Source organism: Coregonus clupeaformis, chromosome 34, assembly GCF_020615455.1.
Source record: "Coregonus clupeaformis isolate EN_2021a chromosome 34, ASM2061545v1, whole genome shotgun sequence".
Lineage (NCBI taxonomy): Eukaryota > Metazoa > Chordata > Actinopteri > Salmoniformes > Salmonidae > Coregonus > Coregonus clupeaformis.
The window spans coordinates 36,615,606-36,640,876 of record NC_059225.1 but is presented as its reverse complement, the minus strand read 5'-3'; positions in this window follow the sequence as shown (position 1 = coordinate 36,640,876).

Below are 25,271 nucleotides of genomic sequence, written 5' to 3'. Positions count from 1 at the left end.
TACTTTATCTCTGTAGTACAATATATGGTTCAAATGGATGAAGCAATGCCAACCTTCTTTTAAAGAGAGATTCAAATAAAAAAGTAATAATGCAACAACTCAAAAAACTGACATTTCCCTTTGGCATGACTCATCTGTACTACACATTTATGCATTCGATAGTGCTGAGCAATTAACCGAAATGTTGTTATTTTCAGTTTTTTAAACAACTAATTGACCGACATTAGTTCAATTATTTGAATTCCATTTCGATACGTTTTTTTCTGTGAGCTCGATGTGCAGTTTCTGTAGAGAAAAATCTGATGAAGCCTGAACTACGCGATGTACGAGGGAGTTGTAGTTTCCAACAGGCCAATATTATACATAGTTTAGCGCAGAAGATGTTGTAATTAACTACAATGACCATAATCCATTGCACGCCCGCTTAAACTTGTCCAGTCTGTGTGGAGCAGACATGGAGACTGAGATAAGAGAGAACGTGCGATCGAGAGGGATAGAAAGCAGTTGCTTCGCAAGCTTGAAAATATATGATCTATGTGATTGATAGTTGGTATTCAGCAGTCATAAAATTATGCCTTATTTACTTTGAAGAACTACTTAAATAGTGATTTTGTCAGACAGGATAGGCAGCAGCTATATAGAGATGAGATGATGACTTACAATGAAATAATAGTCATCAAATAAAACAAATATGTTATTAAAGTAAAGTAATGTGAATAAATGATGGTTAGTAAGTGATATGCAGTAATGGGCAGTCACTACCATCATGGGACATTTATAATTGTTTTATTCAATGTTGTTACAGCACATAATGCATAGTGCATTTAATGTCCCCAAAAAATATTGAAACCGAAAACCTAGATTCTTTTTTAATAATCGAACCGAAACAACCTCAAAAAGCACTAATTGGTCAGCACTAGCACTTGAGCATCATGCATTTTCCATTGGCAACAACAACCACAACTCCCAGTCTTGGATACCATCTGGGTTGTTCACAAGAAAACACAGCAGCAAACTTCCACAGTCTAGGCCTGCAAAATAAGATTTCCTTAAAGACGGCGGTAGGGTAGGCTAGAGAGAGGCTGCATGGGCGGACATTGGCCCTGAAAGAGAGAGGAACAAAGACCTCCAGCCAGGGGATGCTCACGTGAGGAATCCGTATTAGCGAGCTTGTTTCCATAGAGCCCCCTGCTTGATCTGGCTGATTGTCTCTTGGGCTCCCCAGAGACCTCCATACAAATGCCTCTGCCAGTCATGCATTCAGTCGGCCGCTCATTCACTCCAAGGCAGCAGCTGCTCTCGTCCATAAAAAAGAGAGAAATATGTTTCTGAAGACACCCCCCTTTCCAAAGAAAGCACTGGCAGACGAGGTTTGATTATTACGTTCTCATTCAGACAGTTGCACCTGAGGGAGATACAATGAGGGACAGAGGTGAACAATTAAGGAATAAGGAGAAGGGCCTGGAATGGAGTCTACTGCTTATGAAGAGAAAATAACATGTATTCAGCAGTTATGGTAGGGGGATTCCAAAGAGAAAGACCCTTTCAATGAGAATATGTCTAGCTTAGAAATACATCATAAGGTTCTGCAGAGATATCATCAATCAAGAGAATGACATACAGTACATTTGGAAAGTATTCAGACCCCTTTACTTTATCCACATTTTGTTACATGACAGCCTTATTCTAAAATGAATTAAATTACATCTACAGACCATGAGAAACAAGACTCTCTGGTCTGATGAAACAAAGATTGAGCTCTTTGGCCTCAATGCCAAGCGTCATGTCTGGAGGCAACCTGCCACCATCCCTACGGTGAAGCATGGTGGTGGCAGCATCATGCTGTGGCAGATGTTTTTCAGCGGCAGGGACTGGGAGACTGGTCAGGATCGAGGGAAAGATGAACAGAGCAAAGTACAGAGCAATCCATGATGAAAACCTGCTCCAGAGCACTCAGGACCTCAGACTGGGGCGAAAGTTCACCTTCCAACAGGACAACGACCCTAAGCACACAGCCAAGACAAGGCAGGAGTGGCTTTGGGACAAGTCTCTTGTCAAAGGTGTCAGTGAAATGCGGTGGGCGAAGTCAAACGCAGGACACAGAGCTGATCCGAAAACGTACTTTACTAGAAAGTAAACTGAGAATACACAATCTCCACACAGGGAGGAAATAACCCGCACACTAACGACTGCCGATCACGAATACAATCACACACAACACACAGTGTAAGATAGAGGGTTAAATAGGGAAGACAATACAACATAATGGGAAAAAGGTGTGCACAATCAAGACAGACCAAGTCAAACACAGAAACATAGATCGGTAGCAGCTAGTACTCCGGTGATGACGAACGCCTGAATGTCCTTGAGTGGCCCAGCCAGAGCCCAGACTTGAACCCGATCCAACATCTCTGGAGAGACCTGAAAATAGCTGTGCAGCAATGCTCCCCATCCAACCTGATAGAGGTTGAGAGGATCAGCAGAGAACAATGGGAGAAACTCCCCAAATACAGGTGTGCCAATTTTGTAGCGTCACACCCAAGAAGACTCAAGGCTGTAATTGCTGCCAAATGTGCTTCAACAAAGTACCGAATAAAGGGTCTGAATACTTATAAATGTGATATTTCAGTTTTTTTTATTTGATACATTTCCTAAAAAAACAGTTTTTGCTTTGTCATTATGGGATATTATGTGTAGATTGATGAGAGGAAAAAACGTTTTAATCAATTTCAAAATAAGGCTGTAACATAACAAAATGTGGAAACAGTCAAGGGGTCTGAATACTTTCTGAATGCACTGTATACACAAACATCTGATTCAAGCAGCTAGGGAATTTATGGGTCATGCCATGTCATTTCAGTAAGCAATGACACCCACCATCTTAGATTGTTCAGAAATTGTTTCTATAGGTAGAAACAGAGAAGATCAGCATTACTGCAACATTATTTGGTTGAAAAGTAATCTAATTGATTGCACCAAATTGGCCATTTGAATTTATAGGATTCATATAATATTCAATAAATATAGTACCTAATATCCGATTTGGACCAAACTTGTTTCTAACAATGAGTAAAACATGAGGAATCCAAATACATTTTCAAAAGCCACCCACGGACCTCCCACGCCAATCCCACCCTAACAACGAACACAGTATCAATTCTCTATGTCTGACAGGTAGTATGGAGATGCGGTTCTGAGTATTGTTTCTTCATCCTATGCCATATATTCTCAGTGAATTTGGTGAAGGTTTTATCTCCTTTTCAGATAAATTAGTCATTGAAGTTGCTAGGTTTATGTCCCATCCTACATCCTGATATTACCAGGTACTGACCACTAGATGGTGTTGTTCCTGCTATTAGGTGATTTCTGTGGCACAAATCCAATGCGAGTCAATGGTACCTATATTAACATTTTCGCGCTTCATATCCAAATGATCTATAAGTTACATAATTGAATTACACTATCACTTTTAGATACCTTAGGATGCTTTGGAAATTAAGCGTGAAAATGCTAATAGAGGTACCATTGACTTGCATTGTATTTATGCCACAAACGTAGGCAACAAAACCAAAGCACCCATTCCAGACGCATGCTTGTGTAATTATGGAGGAATGGTGACAACACTTTCAGAGAGGGAAAACATACAGCCATCTCCGTTGCTCTGATCAGTTCCAAATTAATAAGTTGTTGTTTATTTGGAAGCTAGGTATTACAGACAGCCCCTCTGCCCTCATCTCTCTATATAAACTGGCAAAGGTAAATCTAGTCTAATTGATTAATCTAAATGGAAGCAAAGCTAACGAAAAATAGAAACATTTATTTAGCAGCCAAAAATGGCTGATATTGATATTATTTTGCCCTCTTCTATATAAAAGCAGGACAGCAACAATATAGTCAGCCTCCCGTACACTTTTCCTACATGCACTCGCTCACACATACACACAGAAGGGAAATGCCATGCACGTTAGCCGATGTGTCTTGGGGGTCTATTTTTGTAACCGGGTGAAATATTTACGACCGTGATTTACGACCGTGATTCCTCAGCTCTAAAAATATGTCTCATGATGGTGTGATAAATATTAATGTTGACATGAAGCTGTTTCTGGGTCTGGCCCTCCCTACCCTGTGCTGTCTCACGTGACCTATGGCCAGGTCTTTAGCCTATTGTGCAGAAGCAACTTGTAATCTTTTGATTGAAGCTATTACGCTTGAAAGACATCTCACATGATAGAGAGTTCATGAAAAATCCAGCAGGACTTGTGGCCTGCATGTCAGTCTGTTTAAGCTAAGCCTCTGCCTATCAGTAGATATGAGATTCCAAACAATATGAGATTCCAAACAATAATAATATAAAAAGTGGTACATGACATAACTTCTCAATATAATTAAAGGAAAACAATCTTTTGGTATTTGTTTTATTAGTCCATTGTTGACATAGTCCCAAAATGTTTTGCATCATCATATGATGCAAAACGCAGCATCATATGATGCAAAATGCATCATACGGGGATGATTTCTGTATTTTGAAAGTTACATATGTTGAAGACTTGATTTCTGATAAGCAAAACATGTTGGGACTATGTCAATAATGGACTAATGAAGCAAATACCAAAATATAGTTTTTGGGTGGCGTTTTCAAATAAAATAAAATAAAATTGTATTTGCCACATGCGCCGAATACAACAGGTGTAGACATTACATTGAAATGCTTACTTACAAGCCCTTAACCAACAGTGCAGTTTTTAAGAAAATTAAAAAAAAGGTGTTAAGTAAAAAAATAGATAGGTAAAAAATAAAAACTAGCAAATAATTAAAGAGCAGCAGTAAAATAAGATAACAGTAGGGAGGCTGTATACAGGGGTACCGGTACAGAGTCAATGTGCGGGGGCACCGGTTAGTCGAGGTAATTGAGGTAATATGTACATGTGTGTTGAGTTAAAGTGACTATGCATAAATAATAAACAGAATAGCAGCAGCGTAAAAGAGGGGGGTGGGGTGGGGCGGGATGGGGGGGCAATGCAAATAGTCCGGTTAGCCATGATTAGCTGTTCAGGAGTCTTATGACTTGGGGGTAGAAGTTGTTAAGAAGCCTTTTGGACCTAGACTTGGCACTCCGGTACCGCTTGCTGTGCGGTAGCAGAGAGAACAGTCTATGACTAGGGTGGCTGGAGTCTTTGATAATTTTTAGGGCCTTCCTCTGACACCGCCTGGTATGGAGGTCCTGGATGGCAGGAAGCTTGGCCCCAGTGATGTACTGGGCCATACGCACTACCCTCTGTAGTGCCTTGCGGTCGGAGGCCGAGCAGTTGCCATACCAGGTGGTGATGCAACCATTCAGGATGCTCTTGATGGTGCAGCTGTATAACTTTTTGAGGATCTGAGGACCCATGCCAAATCTTTTCAGTCTCCTGAGGGGAATAGGCTTCGTCGTGCCTTCTTCACGACTGTCTTGGTGTGTTTGGACCATGATAGTTTGTTGGTGATGTGGACACCAAGGAACTTGAAGCTCTCAACCTGTTCCACTACAGCCCCGTCGATGAGAATGGGAGCGTGCTCAGTCCTCTTTTTTTTCCTGTAGTCCACAATCATCTCCTTTGTCTTGATCACGTTGAGGGAGAGGTTGTTATCCTGGCACCACACGGCCAGGTCTCTGACCTCCTCCCTATAGGCTGTCTCATCGTTGTCGGTGATCAGGCCTTCCACTGTTGTGTCATCGGCAAACTTAATGATGGTGTTGGAGTCGTGCCTGGCCATGCAGTCATGGGTGAACAGGGAGTACAGGAGGGGACTGAGCACACACCCCTGAGGGGCCCCCGTGTTGAGGATCAGCGTGGCAGATGTGTTGTTGCCTCCCCTTACCACCTGGGGGTGGCCCGTCAGGAAGTCCTGGATCCAGTTGCAGAGGGAGGTGTTTAGTCCAAGGGTCCTTAGCTAAGTGATGAGCTTTGAGGGCACTATGGTTTTGAATGCTGAGCTGTAGTCAATGAATAGCATTCTCACGTAGGTGTTCCTCTTGTCCAGGTGGAAAAGGGCAGTGTGGAGTGAAATAGAGATTGCATCATCTCTGGATCTGTTGGGGCGGTATGCAAATTGGAGTGGGTCTAGGGTTTCTGGGATAATGGTGTTGATGTGAGCCATGTCCAGTCTTTCAAAGCACTTCATGGCTACTGACGTGAGTGCTATGGGTCGGTAGTCATTTATGCAGGTGTTCTGGGGCACAGGGACTATGGTTGTCTGCTTGAAACATGTTGGTATTACAGACTCAGTCAGGGACATGTTGAAAATGTCAGTGAAGACACTTGCCAGTTGGTCAGTGCATGCTCGGAGTACACGTCCTGCTAATCCGTCTGGCCCTGCGTCCTTGTGAATGATGACCTGCTTAAAATTCAGATTTCCTTTAATGCCTGAATTATGGGCAAAAAGTGCCTATACGTTTTAGAAATTTGGCGGGCTGAAACAACACAGAGAGCCTGGAGCTGTAAATTCCACTGGTATTATAAGCAAGAGAAAGAGAGCGGGAGATTGAGAGAGAAATTGAGAGCAAGATAGCGAGAGAGAGAGAGAGAGAGGGGTTTTTATGCACAGAAAAGTATTGGGCGGTCCGCCTAAGTGTTTTTTCGGGGCGCCTATGTCCAAACAACAGGGGGAAATGTTTCAGTGTAAACTTAAACAACTAAAACCAGATAAAGTACGTAGAAAAGATAATGGGCCGATAATTGTTTTAATAAGATCATCTTTGAGAACCAACAATCACCAAAATAAAAGCTAGACAGTCAGGGAGAATCAAAATTCCCAAAATGATGCATTCAGGAGTATTCTTGTCATGGCATGGGGCCCCCATTGATTTTGTTGTAATGTTTGAGTCACTCAGATAGCATAAGCCATGGCAAAATCTGTAGAATTGCAGGAAAAACAGATCACAGGAGGGCCTCAAACTTCAGGTTGGTGACCGCACCAGTGACCACGACCACAGCCACGCCCCCTCCGCAGCCACCACCTAAACCCCAAAGAAAACCCTGGTGAGCAGTGTGCCAGCTCCATCAGAGAGACATTACTCTGATGATCACCAGGGATTGAGTCATTAAGAATGTCTGAAGCATCTAATAGAGGAATTAACTTCCCTGTAAATTACCATTGTATTTCTTTCTGTGTAAACAAAGCCTTGGCACGAGGACATAGCCTTCCATCCTTCTATTCCTCCTCCACTCTGAGATCTTGTGCCAATGGGTGTGCACTAACTCACATCCCCTAGACATTCTTCATATTTCTCTGTCTCCAATCTCTGTCTTAAATCGAAGTGACTTAAACACTGATACTGTTGATTTGCATGAGTAGACAACGCCCAGAGTGACCTCATCACTTGGCATTTGTTGGACAGTTGGTGTTGGAGTTGGTGAGGTTTTATGGTGAAGGCAGGCAGGCAGGCAATCAATGTAAATGGCCTTTCAAAAACGTCAGACGTGAAATGCACACTGTTCAACTTCACCAAAGCATAAAAATAATGCTAATCTTAATGACTACTTATTAGTTACCGTATCAATAACATCACACAGATCAAGAGATAGGTGAGCAGATGAAAAGTCAACTAGTACCCATCTCTCTGTAGCCTACTTACTATTGAGAAAGGAATAACTGGCTACAAGCATCCCTCTGCAGTTTTCAATGGCTTTCAATGAGAAGTTCAGACTGGCACCTATTCCTCTCTCTGTTCTAACACTGCCTCCTTGTTGCAGCTCTCTTAGCATTCCTCCAGGGTTGAGTAGGCTGACTAGAGGCTTCCTGGGGTGGATGCAGGTCTGATTTATAGCCCGTGTGTTGTGAACTGGCTGCTGTAATCAGGGTTTTTTGCATCATGTCTGCGCTGCCATATGCTGTCAGCTGGCGCTCCTCACTGGAGGAAAAAGTTCCTTTGAAGACAAGGGGATGGAGCTCGGCCAGAGGCTGGTGAAGGGGTGATCTAACTGGGGGGCTTGGGAGTGGTGGAGGAGGACGTAGCCCAAGTTGGAGACTGACTGACGATTACACCAAGGGATTCCCACAGGATAGCAGAGTTCTGGCAGGCTCATGAATCCTTTTTATGACGCTAAGAATTGGGTGCTCAAATTTGGTCACCTCATTGAATTCAGGGTTTAAAAATCAGCCAAGTATTAAAGTACAAGTGAAACTAGAGGGGCAGAACTATAGGATAGGCTGCAACCTTAGGGCTGGAGCCAGGGGTGGGGCTGTGTAGATGCCAGGGTGGAGCAAGAGGAGCTGCCTGAGAGCTTGTGTCTGTTCTGTTGCAGCAGCGAGTTGAAGGTTTGGACCACGGGGAATCAGAATTTGGTTAGGATGGTTCATAGCCATGAGCTAAAGACAGCCAGGACTGCAGTAAAATCGAGGGTTCACGAGGTTGATGTAAAATACTGCAGACAGAAAAGGCAGACGAAGTGGGGATTGTTAGGATGGAGCAGCTCTGACCAAACAGTAATGTATGAGCCAAGGAGAGAAGAACGTCATCTTTCACCAGAGGTTTCCGCGGCACACTGCATGTTAAGCTATGGTTCAACCCAGCACTCAGAGAAACAAACACGACTAAGGGAGTGGAGGAAACAAAAATTATTTTAATAAAAGTTCAATTTGACTTAGTCCAAAAACAACTGAAGAAAAGGAACAGAGTGGGCTAGTCGGCTCCGGAGGAAGGAGAGGCTGAGGCAGGCAGGCAGGCAGGCCGGCAGGCAGGAAGGCAGGTTGGGAGGTATGTCTGAACTGAAGACAAAACAAACGACAGGTAAAGGAGAGTAAAGAGCCAGGCTGAAGACAAAGACAATAAAACTCTACTGGTGAGCCAAGTTACCGCTCTAGTAAGAACAACGATCTGGAGCCGGTGGAGAGCCATGCCCATGAATTAGTAGTGCAGGTTGATGAGAGAATAGGATGCAGCTGCGTAGGCAGGAATCACTGGAAACAACCCGCAGCTGCACAGGAGAGGCAGATCCTGACCACGCCCCCCGATCCACTCCAGACACACCCACATAATGGGGACAAACACACAGATACAACAGACAAAGAGGGGACAAAACAAGGAAGAAGGGAAACAGAAAAGGGAGAGACAAGCTGCCCACATAACAGTACCTCCCCCTCAATGGTCGCCACCTGGCGACCCACCAGGCCTGTCAGGGTTGTCGTGATGGAAGTCCGTGATCAGCTGAGGATCCAACACAAAATGCTTAGGGACCCAAGACCTCTCCTCTGGTCCATAACCTTCCCAATCGACTAGGTATTGGAGACCCCTACTCCGCCTCCGAGAGTCCAGGAGCCTACTGACGGTGTAGGCCGGATGGTCGTCAATGAGGCGAACAGGTGGAGGTGGATCTGCCGGCGGACACAAAAGGCTGGAGGACACAGGTTTCAGTTGGGAGACGTGGAAAGTAGGGTGTATCTTCATGGCTGAAGGCAACTTCAAACGAACCGCAGCGGGGTTAACGATGGACTCCACCACAAACGGACCCAGGTACCGAGGAGACAGCTTGCGTGATTTGGTACGAAGAGGTACGTTCTTAGATGACAGCCAAACTTCTTGACCAGGATGAAACACAGGTGCGGGAGTCCTGCTCCTATCCGCTGTCGTCTTGTTCCTGTCGGTGGTCTGAAGCAACGCTTCCCGAGCGTCGCTTCACACTCTCTGGCAGCGGCGGAGGTTCTCCTGAACCGAAGGAACAGCCAATTCCTTCTCCTGAGCAGGAAACAGAGGGGGTTGATAACCCATGGTTACTTCGAAGGGTGAAAGGCCGGTGGCAGAGGTGGTGAGGGAGTTGTGGGCGTACTCTATCCAAGGCAGATGTTTGGCCCAGGATGATGGATGTTGAGCAGCCACACAACGAAGGGTTGCTTCGAGGTTTTAATTGGCTCTTTCTGTTTGACCGTTGGTCTGGGGATGAAACCCTGAGGACAGACTAACAGAAGCACCCAAAGCAGAACAGAACACCTTCCAAACACGGGAAGTAAACTGTGGGCCTCTATCAGATACGATGTCCACAGGTATTCCATGGGGACGGAATACATGTTGGACTAGGAGGTCCGCTGTCTCACTGGCAGATGGTAATTTTGGTAATGCTATATAGTGAACAGATTTAGAGAATCTGTCCACAATGGTAAGTATAGTATCATTACCTTCAGACTTGGGTAGGCCGGTGACAAAATCCATGGCTATGTGGGACCAGGGACGGCTGGGAACTGGGAGGGGTAGCAGCAGCCCCGAAGGGGACTGATGGGAGGCTTTGCCCCGAGCACAGGTTGAACAGGCTGCCACAAAAGCCCGAACGTCAGTTTCCATTGAAGGCCACCAAAAATGTATCCTAAGCAGCGTCAACGTGCGTCTCATCCCAGGGTGACCAGCAAAACGGGAGGTGTGAATCCACTGCAACACCTGAGACCGGACCGTCTCGGGAACAAAGAGTAGGTTGGGAGGTCCATCACCCGGTCCCGGGTCCGTGGCAAGTGCAGTCTTCACAAGAGACTCGATCTCCCACTGTACTGCCGCCACGACGCATGAGGAAGGTAGGACTGCCTCAGGCTCACTGGTCTCCGAAGGGTCAGCAAACTGGCGGGACAAAGCATCTGGTTTAACATTTCTTGACCCCGGTCTGTATGTAAGAATAAAGTTAAACCTACTAAAAAACAGGGCCCATCTGGCTTGGCGTGAGTTGAGTCTCTTAGTGGCTTGGATGTAAGCCAAGTTTTTGTGGTCTGTTTTTGTGGGCAGTTCAGCTCCATCCAGCCAGTGCCGCCATTCTTCCAGTGCTAGCTTGACCGCCAGCAGTTCCCGGTTTCCAACGTCGTAATTCCGTTCTGTGGGTGACAATTTCTTGGAGAAAAAAGCACAGGGGTGAAGCCTTTGGTCAGTGGGGGAGCGCTGGGAGAGGACTGCTCCCACACCTGAGTCAGACGCGTCCACCTCCACAATAAACTGCAGAGAGGTATTGGGGTGTATCAACACAGGGGAGGTGGAAAACAGTTCCTTCAAAACCCCTACCGCCTGCTCCGCCTCAGGGGACCACAGAAAAGGGACCTTAGGGGATGTGAGTCTAGTAAGGGGTGCCACCACTTTACTAAAACCCTTAATGAATCTTCGGTAGAAGTTAGCAAAGCCCAAAAATCGTTGAAGTTGCTTACGGGTGGTGGGTGTGGGCCATTCCGTCACTGCCCGGATCTTCTCGGGGTCCGCCTTCACCTGCCCGCTCTCAATGATGAAACCAAGGAACGATGTAGACTGTTTGTGGAACTCACACTTTTCTGCTTTGACGTACAGCTTATTCTCCAAGAGCCGTTGAAGGACTTGACGGACGTGTGACTCATGCTCCTCGGGTGACTTGGAAAAAACAAGAATATCATCCAGGTATACAAAGACAAAACGGTTCAAAAAATCCCTAAGAACATCGTTCACCATGGCTTGGAATACAGCAGGGGCGTTTGAGAGCCGAAAGGGCATGACAAATACTCAAAATGCCCCAGTGGAGTGTTGAAAGCGGTTTTCCACTCATCTCCCTTTCGGATTCTGACAAGGTGATAAGCGTTCCTGAGGTCGAGCTTGGAGAAAACTGTGGCGCCATGCAGATGTTCAAAAGCTGAGTTGATGAGTGGAAGGGGATACTTGTTTTTAACAGTTATGTTGTTTAAACCCCTGAAATCGATACAGGGGCGTAACGACTTGTCTTTCTTTTCAACGAAAAAGAAACCTGCACCCAAAGGAGACGACGAGGGACGGATTATGCCCGAGGCCAGAGAATCACCAATATACTGCTCCATTGCCTCTCTTTCCGGTCGGGACAGATTGTATAAGCGACTAGAGGGCAAGGGAGCACCAGGAAGCAGTTCAATAGGGCAATCATAAGGCCTATGTGGTGGTAGAGACAGAGCCTTGTCCTTACTGAAAACCTCCGCTAAGTCATGGTATTCTTTGGGAACAGATGACAGATCGAGAGGAGCTGAGGGATGAGTTGGGTTACACTTAGTGGGGGGAACCGCTGACCTAAGGCACTCTGAATGGCAGTTAGTGCTCCAACTGAGAATGGTGTGACGTGTCCAATCAATTTGTGGGTTGTGAAGAGTCAACCAGGGGAAGCCAAGGATTAGGGAGGTAGCTGAGCCAGACATAACTCTTAACTGAATGCTTTCACAATGATTGCCAGAAATCACTAGGGAAACAGGGGTGGTTTGATGAGTTATCTCCGCGAGGAGGCGCCCATCAAGGGCTGTGACCTGAATGGGGGTAGGTAGTGGCTCCGTGGGGATACGAGCTTGTGTAACGAACTGGTGGCTAATAAAGTTGTCTTCTGCACCTGAGTCTATTAGAGCTGAGAGTGGCAGGGAATGACTCTGGAAACGTAAGGTTACAGGTACTTGTAATCGGGGAATGATGGGTTCAGGATCTAACTCTGGGCTCGCAAGTAGACCCACCGTTACGAGCGAGCCTTGTCTTTTGGTCGCTTAGGGCATGTAGCCAGAATGTGTGTGGCGTCTCCACAGTACAGGCACTCACCCGCCTGGAGGCGCCGTTGCCGCTCTGCTGGAGGTAGTCGAGCTCGACCCACTTGCATTGGTTCCTCCTCTGTTCTCGGGATGGGATCAGGAACAAGAAGCTGCCGGCTCCGGGGAGGCGAGACTCGAGTGGTTGAAGGCTGGGGAACTCGTCCTCCTAGATGTGGCCGACCGCCTCTCTCCCGACGCCTCTCCCGCAACCGGTTGTCTAGCTTAATGGACAGGGAAATGAGAGAATGTAAATCATGTGGCTCGTCACGAGCAGCCAGTTCATCCTTAATGGCTTCATTCAAACCGTTTAGAAATGCTCCTTGAAGTGCCACATTGTTCCACTTGGAGTCCGCTGCCAAAGTCCAGAACTCAATAGAGTACTCAGCCACACTGTTAGAACCCTGCCTCAAATTAAAAAGTATCTTGGAGGAATTACCCACATGGTCAGGATGGTCAAAAACAGTCTTCAATTTAGCAGAAAAATCAGCAAAAGTCAATCCAGTCAAAGTTTGGTTTGGGCTGAGGCTGTGTGCTCAAATCAGAGCTCTCCCTCTTAACAGCCCCAGAACATAATGTACCTTTGAGGAATCAGTAGAAAACGACAGTGGTCTCTGCCGAAAAATCAAGTCACACTGAAGCAAAAATCCCCGGCACTTGTCCAATTCTCCATTGAACGGTTCAGGCGGCGTGACAGGGGGTTCCCGATGGAACGAAGCCTGCATAATGTCAGAGGAAACAATTTGGGGTGCATCAAACTGGGGGTCAGAGAGAGATGGAGAACTGATAACAGACAATTTAGAGACTTGTGTGGTTAACTGAGTCACCTGGTTCAGCAGTTGATGATTATCTTCCAAAAGAGTCCGAATCAATTGGTCATGCTGTCCTAGCAACGTTCCTTGAGCCTGGATAGCTTGTTGGAAGCTGTCTTCGTTTGCCCCGTGCTGTTTCTCTGTTGGGTCCATGGCCAGATCGTTCTGTTAAGCTATGGTTCAACCCAGCACTCAGAGAAACAAACACGACTAAGGGAGTGGAGGAAACAAAAATTATTTTAATAAAAGTTCAATTTGACTTAGTCCAAAAACAACTGAAGAAAAGGAACAGAGTGGGCTAGTCGGCTCCGGAGGAAGGAGAGGCTGAGGCAGGCAGGCAGGCAGGCAGGCAGGCAGGTTGGGAGGTATGTCTGAACTGAAGACAAAACAAACGACAGGTAAAGGAGAGTAAAGAGCCAGGCTGAAGACAAAGACAATAAAACTCTACTGGTGAGCCAAGTTACCGCTCTAGTAAGAACAACGATATGGCGCCGGTGGAGAGCCATGCCCATGAATTAGTAGTGCAGGTTGATGAGAGAATAGGATGCAGCTGCGTAGGCAGGAATCACTGGAAACAACCCGCAGCTGCACAGGAGAGGCAGATCCTGAGCACGCCCCCCGATCCACTCTAGACACACCCACATAATGGGGACAAACACACAGATTCAAAACAGACAAAGAGGGGACAAAACAAGGAAGAAGGGAAACAGAAAGGGGAGAGACAAGCTGCCCACATAACACTGCAGGTGCTGGGAGAGAGGTGCTCCCTGCTTATGAGCAGATTACGTCATGGTCAAAGCATCACTTTTTGACTTTATGTTTTGTTTTACCCCATATGTAGCTCTGTGTTGTTGTTTTTATCGCACCGCTTTGCTTTATCTTGGCCAGGTCGCAGTTGTAAATGAGAACTCGTTCTCAACTGGCTTACCTGGTTAAATAAAGGTAAAAAATATATATATAATACAAATACAAATAAATCAGTGTGTGTGTGTTCTGTATTAGGAGCATAATGGTTTGCAGGAGGGTATCAATGAATACACCACACACATCTGCATGGATCAAAGCTCAACTCAATGACCCCACAAAACATACCTTACACATCCATGATGTACAACTCTTTCATTGCCCCACATAAGAAGCTGTCTCCATTCACCCCCACAATAGAGGCATATGCTTCCTTTCCCTGGCTGTGTTCTGCGTGTGTCTGTGTACAACAAGCCCTAGTTATGTAATCAGGACCTGGGCCAGCTGAGCTGAAGAAAAGGCCATTTAATCTCTGCACACCTCCCTCCCCACAACGCACAGGAATGATTCACTGGAATGTTTGCTCCGCAGTTTGTCCAGGGGACGAATTCTCCTGACCGTAGTGCCAGCGAGCCATTTCCCTATGTGTGTGTGTGTTCCGAAAACAATGTTTCTTACAGAGGAGTTACATTATTTGCATCATTAATTATTCTACTACTCTTTGTTTGTTTCTCTTTCTACTTCTCTTTCTCGTGTCTAATGATGACACGAGGCCAGTCAGTCATCATGGCCTGTCACTCACACTTCCACGTTGTCTCCGTGCTGCTGTGCTGTTTGTTGCTACTTGGCTACCTGCCAAACTCGTTTTTTACTTTAATTAACGGTTTCATGAAACCGTTAATTAAACAAGTTTACCAACATCTTAGTTTTGTCCTTTTTTCATTCCTACAAACAGCACAGGAATGAAACCATCAACATGTATTAATCACATCTTTACTAATGCTGCATAAATTTGCTTTAAAGCAGTATCCAAATCCATAGGATGTAGTGATCACAATATAGTAGCCTTATCTAGGAAAACCAAAGTTCCAAAGGCTGGGCCTAATATACTGTATAAGAGGTCATACCAAAGTTCTTATGTTGATGATGTAAATAATATTTTCTGTTCTGTGGTGTGTAATGAGGAGCAACCAGACGCTGCACTTGACATATTTATGAAATTGCTTATTCCAGTTATTAATAAGCATGCACCCATTAAGAAAATAACTGTAAAAACTGTTAAATCCCCTTGTAATTCACATCCTTTCTTGAGTTGGGCTCTTGGATGTAACAACCGTTGAGCATCTGAGCTTATGGTTGATTGTGGAGAAAAGGGGTTGTGTGTGTAATAGTATGTGTGTGTGTGTGTGTGTGTGTGTGTGTGTGTGTGTGTGTGTGTGTGTGTGTGTGTGTGTGTGTGTGTATCCCACATCTGTTGCAAGGGGGTAAGGATGTTAGGGAGAATATAGGATGAACCACAATAATTGTTTGCTAAAATAATAATTGCTTGACAAAAATGTTATGTAATGCAGTGGCAATCCGGATTATAGGTAACAATCCTTTGCATGAACTGCCAACATTATTATGCATATGTCATGATCGTCTGAAGGAGGAGACCAATGCGCAGCGTTGCGAGTGAACATGATGACTTTATTAACTTAAAGCAACCACGAAGAAAACAACAAATGACGATCCGTGAAGTTCTATACTGAATACTACTAACAGCAACAAAGAAACAATAACCCACAACACAAAGGAGAAAACACACAGAATATATATGGCTCCCAATCAGAGATAACGAGCCGACAGCTGACACTCGTTACCTCCGATTGGGAGTCATCGACCAATCACCACCTGACACAAACAAAATGAAACTCACCCATCCCCAACACCACCAAATGAAATACACCCAAACACATGAAAATGAACAACCCTGGCTCAATATAAACGTCCATAGAGCCAGAGTGTCACAGTACCCCCCCCTAAAGGTGCGAACTCCGGGCGCACCAACATCAGGACTAGGGGAGGGTCTGGGTGGGCGTCTGTCCATGGTGGCGGCTCTGGCCCCGGTCGTGATCCCCACCCCACCACAGTCACAACCTGCTTCGGTAGCCTCCCAATGACCACCCTCCACCTAACCCCACCTGGACTAAGGGGCAACCCCGGACTAAGGGGCAGCATCGGCCTAAGGGGCAGCACCGGGATAAGGGGCAGCACCGGGCTAAGGGACAGCACCGGACTACGGGGCAGCACCGGGCTAAGGGGCAGCACCGGGCTAAGGGGCAGCACCGGGCTAAGGGGCAGCACCGGACTCAGGGGCAGCACCGGACTCAGGGGCAGCACCGGACTCAGGGGCAGCACCGGACTCAGGGGCAGCACCGGACTCAGGGGCAGCACCGGACTCAGGGGCAGCACCGGACTAAGGGGCAGTACCTGACTAGATGGCGGATCCTGGCTGGCTGGCTCTGGCGGATCCTGGCGGGACGGCTCTGGCTGATCCTGGCGGGACGGCTCTGGCGGATCCTGGCGGGACGGCTCTGGCGGATCCTGGCGGGACGGCTCTGGCGGATCCTGGCTAGACGGCTCTGGCGGATCCTGGCTAGACGGCTCTGGCGGATCCTGGCTGGCTGACGGATCTGGCGGATCCTGGCGGGCTGACGGATCTGGCTGCTCATGGCTGGCTGACGGATCTGGCTGCTCATGGCTGGCTGACGGATCTGGCTGCTCATGGCTGGCTGACGGATCTGGCTGCTCATGGCTGGCTGACGGATCTGGCTGCTCATGGCTGGCTGACGGATCTGGCTGCTCATGGCTGGCTGACGGGTCTGGCTGCTCATGGCTGGCTGACGGGTCTGGCTGCTCATGGCTGGCTGACGGGTCTGGCTGCTCATGGCTGGCTGACGGATCTGGCTGCTCATGGCTGGCTGACGGGTCTGGCTGCTCATGGCTGGCTGACGGGTCTGGCTGCTCGTGGCTGGCTGACGGGTCTGGCTGCTCATGGCTGGCTGACGGATCTGGCTGCTCATGGCTGGCTGACGGGTCTGGCTGCTCATGGCTGGCTGACGGATCTGGCCACTCATGGCTGGCGGAAGGCTCTGGCTGATCCCGTCTGGCGGAAGGCTCTGGCTGCTCCTGTCTGACGGAAGGCTCTGGCTGCTCCTGTCTGGCGGAAGGCTCTGGCTGATCCTGTCTGGCGGAAGGCTCTGGCTGATCCTGTCTGGCGGAAGGCTCTGGCTGATCCTGTCTGGCGGAAGGCTCTGGCTGATCCTGTCTGGCGGAGAGCTCTAGCGGCTCCGGTCTGGCGGACGGCTCTGAAGGCTCATGGCAGACGGGCGGCTTTGTAGGCTCAGTACAGACGGGCAGTTCAGACGGCGTTGGGCAGACGGGCAGTTCAGACGGCGTTGGGCAGACGGGCAGTTCAGACGGCGTTGGGCAGACGGGCAGTTCAGACGGCGTTGGGCAGACGGGCAGTTCAGGCGCCGTTGGGCAGACGGGCAGTTCAGACGGCGTTGGGCAGACGGGCAGTTCAGACGGCGTTGGGCAGACGGGCAGTTCAGGCCGGCTGGCGACGCACATCGTGGACCTGGTGCGTGGAGTAGGAACAGGCCGGACCGTACCGGGAACACCCACCACTGGCCTTAACTGGGGATCAAGAACGGACCGGACCAGACTGGGAACACACTTCAGTCTCTCATGCCGTGCCACAACAACTTCCCTCCCTCTACTCGCCAATGGCTCCCGTAATCCGATAGCCCTCTCTCCTTTTCTCCCTGTGGCAGCCTCCTGCTGCCCAGGCGCCCAAGCCATGTGCCCCCCCCCAAAAATGTTTTGGGAGTAACCACGGGCTTCCAGCCTCGACTCCGCGCTTCCTCTTCATACCACCTCCTCTCGGCTGCAGCTGCCTCCAGCTCTTCACGAGGGCGGTGATATTCCTCCTCAGACCACCTCCTCTCGGCTGCAGCTGCCTCCAGCTCTTCACGAGGGCGATGATGTTCCTCCGGTTGTGCCCAAGGACCCTTTCCAGCCCGAATCTCCTCCCATGTCCAAAAGTCCTTAGGAGGCATCCATAACTCCTGTGTCCAGACCCCTTGCTCCTGGACGCGCTGCTTGGTCCTTTTTTGGTGGGTTATTCTGTCATGATCGTCTGAAGGAGGAGACCAATGCGCAGCGTTGCGAGTGAACATGATGACTTTATTAACTTAAAGCAACCACGAAGAAAACAACAAATGACGATCCGTGAAGTTCTATACTGAATACTACTAACAGCAACAAAGAAACAATAACCCACAACACAAAGGAGAAAACACACAGAATATATATGGCTCCCAATCAGAGATAACGAGCCGACAGCTGACACTCGTTACCTCCGATTGGGAGTCATCGACCAATCACCACCTGACACAAACAAAATGAAACTCACCCATCCCCAACACCACCAAATGAAATACACCCAAACACATGAAAATGAACAACCCTGGCTCAATATAAACGTCCATAGAGCCAGAGTGTCACAGCATATTAATTGATAATGATGGAAATTAAGATATGCAAGGTATTTGAATAGATATCCGTTTTTAATAGCTATATATACACTACCGTTTAAAAGTTTGGGGTCACTTAGAAATGTCCTTGTTTTCTAAAGAAAAGCAAAATTTTTTGTCCATTAAAATAACATCTAATTGTTCAGAAATACACTGTAGACATTGTTCATGTTGTAAATGGCTATTGTAGCTGGAAATGGCAGATTTTTTATGGAATATCTACATAGGCGTACAGAGGCCCATTATCAGCAACCATCAGTCCTGTGTTCCAATGGCACGTTGTGTTTGCTAATCCAAGTTTATCATTTTAAAATGCTAATTGATCATTAGAAATCCCTTTTGCAATTATGTTAGCACAGCTGAAAACTGTTGTGCTGATTTAAAGATTCAATAAAACTGGCATTTTTGAGACTAGTTGAGTATCTGGAGCATCAGCAATTGTGGGTTCGATTACAGGCTCAAAATGTCCAGAAACAAATAACTTTCTTCTGAAACTCGTCAGTCTATTCTTGTTCTGAGAAATGAAGGCTATTCCATGCGAGAAATTGCCAAGAAACTGAAGATCTCGTACAACGCTGTGTACTACTCCCTTCACAGGACAGCGCAAACTGTCTCTAACCAGAATAGAAAGAGGAGTGGGAGGCCCCGGTGCACAACTGAGCAAGAGGACAAATACATTAGAGTGTCTAGTTTGAGAAACAGGCGCCTCACATGTCCTCAACTGGCAGCTTCATTAAATAGTACCCGCAAAACACCAGTCTCAACGTCAACAGTGAAGAGGCAACTCCAGGATGCTGACCTTCTAGGCAGAGTTGCAAAGAAAAAGCCATATCTCAGACTTGCCAAAAAAAAGAAAAGATTAAGATGGGCAGTCTGAGATATGGCTTTTTCTTTGCAACTCTGCCTAGAAGGTCAGCATCCCGGAGTATATAGGCGCCTCCTCACTCACAGTCGGGACTAATCATCATCCTATTGGTGTCACCTGTGTCTATCTGTTCACCTGTGTATTTATGCCCTCAGTTTTCTCTGCTAGTTTCTTGATGTCAAATAGTACGAATCAGTGTATGATCACGAGACGGAAGTACAGGTACTTGAGAAGTGTTCTCCCTGTTTCATTATTGTTTTCAGTCATAGTTAGTATTTCGTATTTTTGCTGTCAGCCTGTTTTTGGAGTCCGTTATTTTGTATCCTGGCTTTGGGACCACCAGTAAAGATCCTTGTTTCACCATCTTTGCCTACTGCCTACTGTCTATCCTGCACCGAACCTGGGTCACACCTCACACCACGGTCCTATGGACAGATACTCCAATCTCCGCTGTGGAGCTTTGCAGCTCCTTCAGGGTTATCTTTGGTCTCATTGTTGCCTCTCTGATTAATGCCCTCCTTGCCTGGTCAGTGAGTTTTGGTGGCAGCCCTCTCTTGGCAGGTTTGTTGTGGTGCCATATTCTTTAAATTGTTTAATAATGGATTTAATGGTGCTCCGTGGGATGTTCAAAGTTTCAGATATTTTTTTATGACCCAACCATGATCTGTATATCTCCACAACTTTGTCCCTGACCTGTTTGGAGAGCTCCTTGGTCTTCATGGTGCCACTTGCTTGGTGGTGCCCCTTGCTTAGTGGTGTTGCAGACTCTGGGGCCTTTCAGAACAGGTGTATATATATATATATACTGAGATCATGTGACACTTAGACTGCACACAGGTGGACTTTATTTAACTAATTATTTGACCTCTGAAGGTAATTGGTTGCACCAGATCTTATTTAGGGGCTTCATAGCAAAGGGGATGAATACATATGCACGCACCACCTTTCCGTTATTTATTTTTTATACTAACAAGTTATTTTTTTCATTTCACTTCACCAATTTGGACTATTTTGTGTATGTCCATTACATGAAATCCAAATAAAAATCCATTTAAATTACAGATTGTAATGCAACAAAATAGGAAAAACGCCAAAGGGATGAATACCTTTGCAAGGCACTGTATGTATATGTATTGATATGTATGTATGTATGTATGTATGTATGTATGTATGTATGTATGTATGTATGTATGTATGTATGTACAGTTGAAGTCGGAAGTGTACATACACTTAGGATGGAGTGATTAAAACTCGTTTTTCAACCACTCCACAAATTTCTTGTTAACAAACTATAGTTTTGGCAAGTCAGTTAGGACATCTACTTTGTGCATGACACAAGTAATTTTTCCAACAATTGTTTACAGACAGATTATTTCACTTATAATTCACTGTATCACAATTCCAGTGGGTCAGAAGTTTACATACACTAAGTTGACGGTGCCTTTAAACAGCTTGGAAAGTTCCAGAAAATGATGTCATGGCTTTAGAAGCTTCTGATATGCTAATTAACATAATTTGAGTCAATTGGAGGTGTACCTGTGGATGTATTTCAAGGCCTATCTTCAAACTAGGTGCCTCTTTGCTTGACATCATGGGAAAATCAAAAGAAATCAGCCAAGACCTCAGAAAAAAAATGTGGGGCCTCCACAAGTCTGGTTCATCCTTGGGAGCTATTTCCAAATGCCTGAAGGTACCACGTTCATCTGTACAAACAATAGTACGCAAGTATAAACATAATGGGACCACGCAGCCGTCATACCGCTCAGGAAGGAGATGCGTTCTGTCTCCTAGAGATGAACGTACTTTGGTGCAAATCAATCCCAGAACAACAGCAAAGGACCTTGAAAAGATGCTGGAGGAAACAGGTACAAAAGTATCTATATCCACAGTAAAACGAGTCCTATATCGACATAACCTGAAAGGCCGCTCAGCAAGGAAGAAGCCACTGCTCCAAAACCGCCATAAAAAAAGCCAGACTACGGTTTGCAACTGCACATGGGGACAAAGATCGTATTTTTTGGAGAAATGTCCTCTGGTCTGATGAAACAAAAATATAATTGTTTGCCCATAATGACCATCGTTATGTTTGGAGGAAAAAGGGGGTTGCTTGCAAGCCGAAGAACATCATCCTAACCGTGAAGCACGGGGGTGGCAGCATCATGCTGTGGGGGTGCTTTGCTGCAGGAGGGACTGGTGCACTTCACAAAATAGATGGCATCATGAGGAAGGAAAATTATGTGGATATATTGAAGCAACATCTCAAGACATCAGTCAGGAAGTTAAAGCTTGGTCGCAAATGGGTCTTCCAAATGAACAATGACCCCAAGCATACTTCCAAAGTTGTGGCAAAAGGACAACAAAGTCACAAAGCCCTGACCTCAATCCTATAGAACATTTGTGGGCAGAACTGAAAAAGCGTGTGCGAGCAAGGAGGCCTACAAACCTCACTCAGTTACACGAGCTCTGTCAGGAGGAATGGGCCAAAATTCACCCAACTTATTGTGGGAAGCTTGTGGAAGGCTACCCGAAACGTTTGACCCAAGTTAAACAATTTAAAGGCAATGCTACCAAATACTAATTGAGTGTATGTAAACTTCTGACCCACTGGGAATGTGATGAAAGAAATAAAAGCTGAAATAAATCATTCTCTCTACTATTATTCTGACATTTCACATTCTTAAAATAAAGTGGTGATCCTAACTGACCTAAGACAGGGAATTCTTACTAGGATTAAATGTCAGGAATTGTGAAAAACTGAGTTTAAATGTATTTGGCTAAGATGTATGTAAACTTCCGACTTCAACTGTATGTATACATGTATGTGTATGTATATATATATTTTTTTTATATCTATATATATACATATACAGTGGGGGGAACAAGTATTTGATACACTGCCGATCTTGCAGGTTTTCCTACTTACAAAGCATGTAGAGGTCTGTAATATTTATCATAGGTACACTTATTGGGTTCAGGTCTGGAGACTGGCTAGGCCACTCCAGGACCTTGAGATGCTTCTTACGGAGCCACTCCTTAGTTGCCCTGGCTGTGTGTTTCGGGTCGTTGTCATGCTGGAAGACCCAGCCACGACCCATCTTCAATGCTCTTACTGAGGTAAGGAAGTTGTTGGCCAAGATCTCGCGATACATGGCCCCATTCATCCTCCCCTCAATACGGTGCAGTCGTCCTGTCCCCTTTTCAGAAAAGCATCCCCAAAGAATGATGTTTCCACCTCCATGCTTCACGGTTGGGATGGTGTTCCCGGGGTTGTACTAATCCTTCTCCTTCCTCCAAACACGGCGAGTGGAGTTTAGACCAAAAAGCTCTATTTTTGTCTCATCAGACCACATGACCTTCTCCCATTCCTCCTCTGGATCATCCAGATGGTCATTGGCAAACTTCAGACGGGCCTGGACATGCGCTGGCTTGAGCAGGGTGACCTTGCGTGCGCTGCAGGATTTTAATCCATGACGGCGTAGTGTGTCACTAATGGTTTTCTTTGAGAATGTGGTCCCAGCTCTCTTCAGGTCATTGACCAGGTCCTGCTGTGCAGTTCTGGGCTGATCCCTCACCTTCCTCATGATCATTGATGCCCCACGAGGTGAGATCTTGCATGGAGCCCCAGACCGAGGGTGATTGACCGTCATCTTGAACTTCTTCCATTTTCTAATAATTGCGCCAACAGTTGTTGCCTTCTCACCAAGCTGCTTGCCTATTGTCCTGTAGCCAATCCCAGCCTTGTGCAGGTCTACCATTTTATCCCTGATTTCCTTACACAGCTCTCTGGTCTTGGCCATTGTGGAGAGGTTGGAGTCTGTTTGATTGAGTGTGTGGACAGGTGTCTTTTATACAGGTAACGAGTTCAAACAGGTGCAGTTAATACAGGTAATGAGTGGAGAACAGGAGGGCTTCTTAAAGAAAAACTAACAGGTCTGTGAGAGCCGGAATTCTTACTGGTTGGTAGGTGATCAAATACTTATGTCATGCAATAAAATGCAAATTAATTACTTAAAAATCATACAATGTGATTTTCTGGATTTTTGTTTTAGACTCTGTCTCTCACAGTTGAAGTGTACCTATGATAAAAATTACAGACCTTTACATGCTTTGTAAGTAGGAAAACCTGCAAAATTGGCAGTGTATCAAATACTTGTTCTCCCCACTGTATATATATATATATATATATATATATATATATATATATATATATATATATATATATATATATATATATATATATATATACACACACTGCCGTTCAAAAGTTTTGTCTATTGAAATAACATCAACTTCATCAGAAATATAGTGCAGACGTTATTAATGTTGTAAATGGCTATTGTAGCTAGAAACGGCTGATTTTTTATGGAATATCTACATAGGCGTACAGAGGCCCATTATCACCAACCATCAGTCCTGTATTCCAATGGCACGTTGTGTTTGCTAAGTTTAGCATTTTAAAAGGCTAATTGATAATTAGAAAACCCTTTTGCAATAATGTTAGCACAGCTGAAAACGGTTGTGCTGATTAAAGAAGCAATAAAACTGGCCTTCTTGTGACTAGTTGAGTATCTGGAGCATCAGCAATTGTGGGTTCGATTACAGGCTCAAAATGTCCAGAAACAAATAACTTTCTTCTGAAACTCGTCAGTCTGTTCTTGTTCTGAGAAATGAAGGCTATTCCATGCGAGAAATTGCCAAGAAACTGAAGATCTCGTACAGCGCTATGTACTACTCCCTTCATAGAACAGCGCAAACTGGCTCTAACCAAAATAGAAAGAGGAGTGGGAGGCCCCGGGGAACAACTGAGCAAGAGGACAAATACATTAGAGTGTCTAGTTTGAGAAACAGGAGCCTCACAGGTCCTCAACTGTCAGCTTCATTAAATAGTACACGCAAAACACCAGTCTCAACGTCAACAGTGAAGAGGCGACTCTGGGGGCTGTTTTTCTGCAAAGGGACCAGGACGACAGATCCGTGTAAAGGAAAGAATGAATGGGGCCATGTATCGTGAGATTTTGAGTGAAAACCTCCTTCCATCAGCAAGGGCATTGAAGATGAACGTGGCTGGGTCTTTCAGCATGACAATGATCCCAAACACACCGCCCGGGCAACGAAGGAGTGGCTTCGTAAGAAGCATTTCATGGGCGGCAGGTGGCTTAGTGGGTAAGAGCGTTGTGCCAGTAACCGAAAGGTCGCTGGTTCTAATCCCCGAGCCAACTAGGTGAAAAATCTGTCGATGTGCCCTTGAGCAAGGCACTTAACCCTAATTGCTCATGTAAGTCGCTCTGGATAAGAGCGTCTGCTAAAATGACTAAAAAAATAAAATAAAATAAAAAAGGTCCTGGAGTGGCCTAGCCAGTCTCCAGATCTCAACCCCATAGAAAATCTTTGGAGGGAGTTGAAAGTCTGTGTTGCCCAGCGACAGCCCCAAAACATCACTGCTCTAGAGGAGATCTGCATGGAGAAATGGGCCAAAATACCAGCAACAGTGTGTGAAAACCTTGTGAAGACTTACATAAAACGTTTGACCTGTGTCATTGCCAACAAAGGGTGTTTAACAAAGTATTGAGAAACTTTTGTTATTGACCAAATACTTATTTTCCACCATAATTTGCAAATAAATCCATTAGAAATCCTACAATGTGATTTTCTGGATTTTTTAAAACTCTTTTTGTCTGTCATAGTTGACGTGTACCTATGATGAAAATTACAGGCCTCTCTCATCTTTTTAAGTGGGAGAACTTGCACAATTGGTGGCTGACT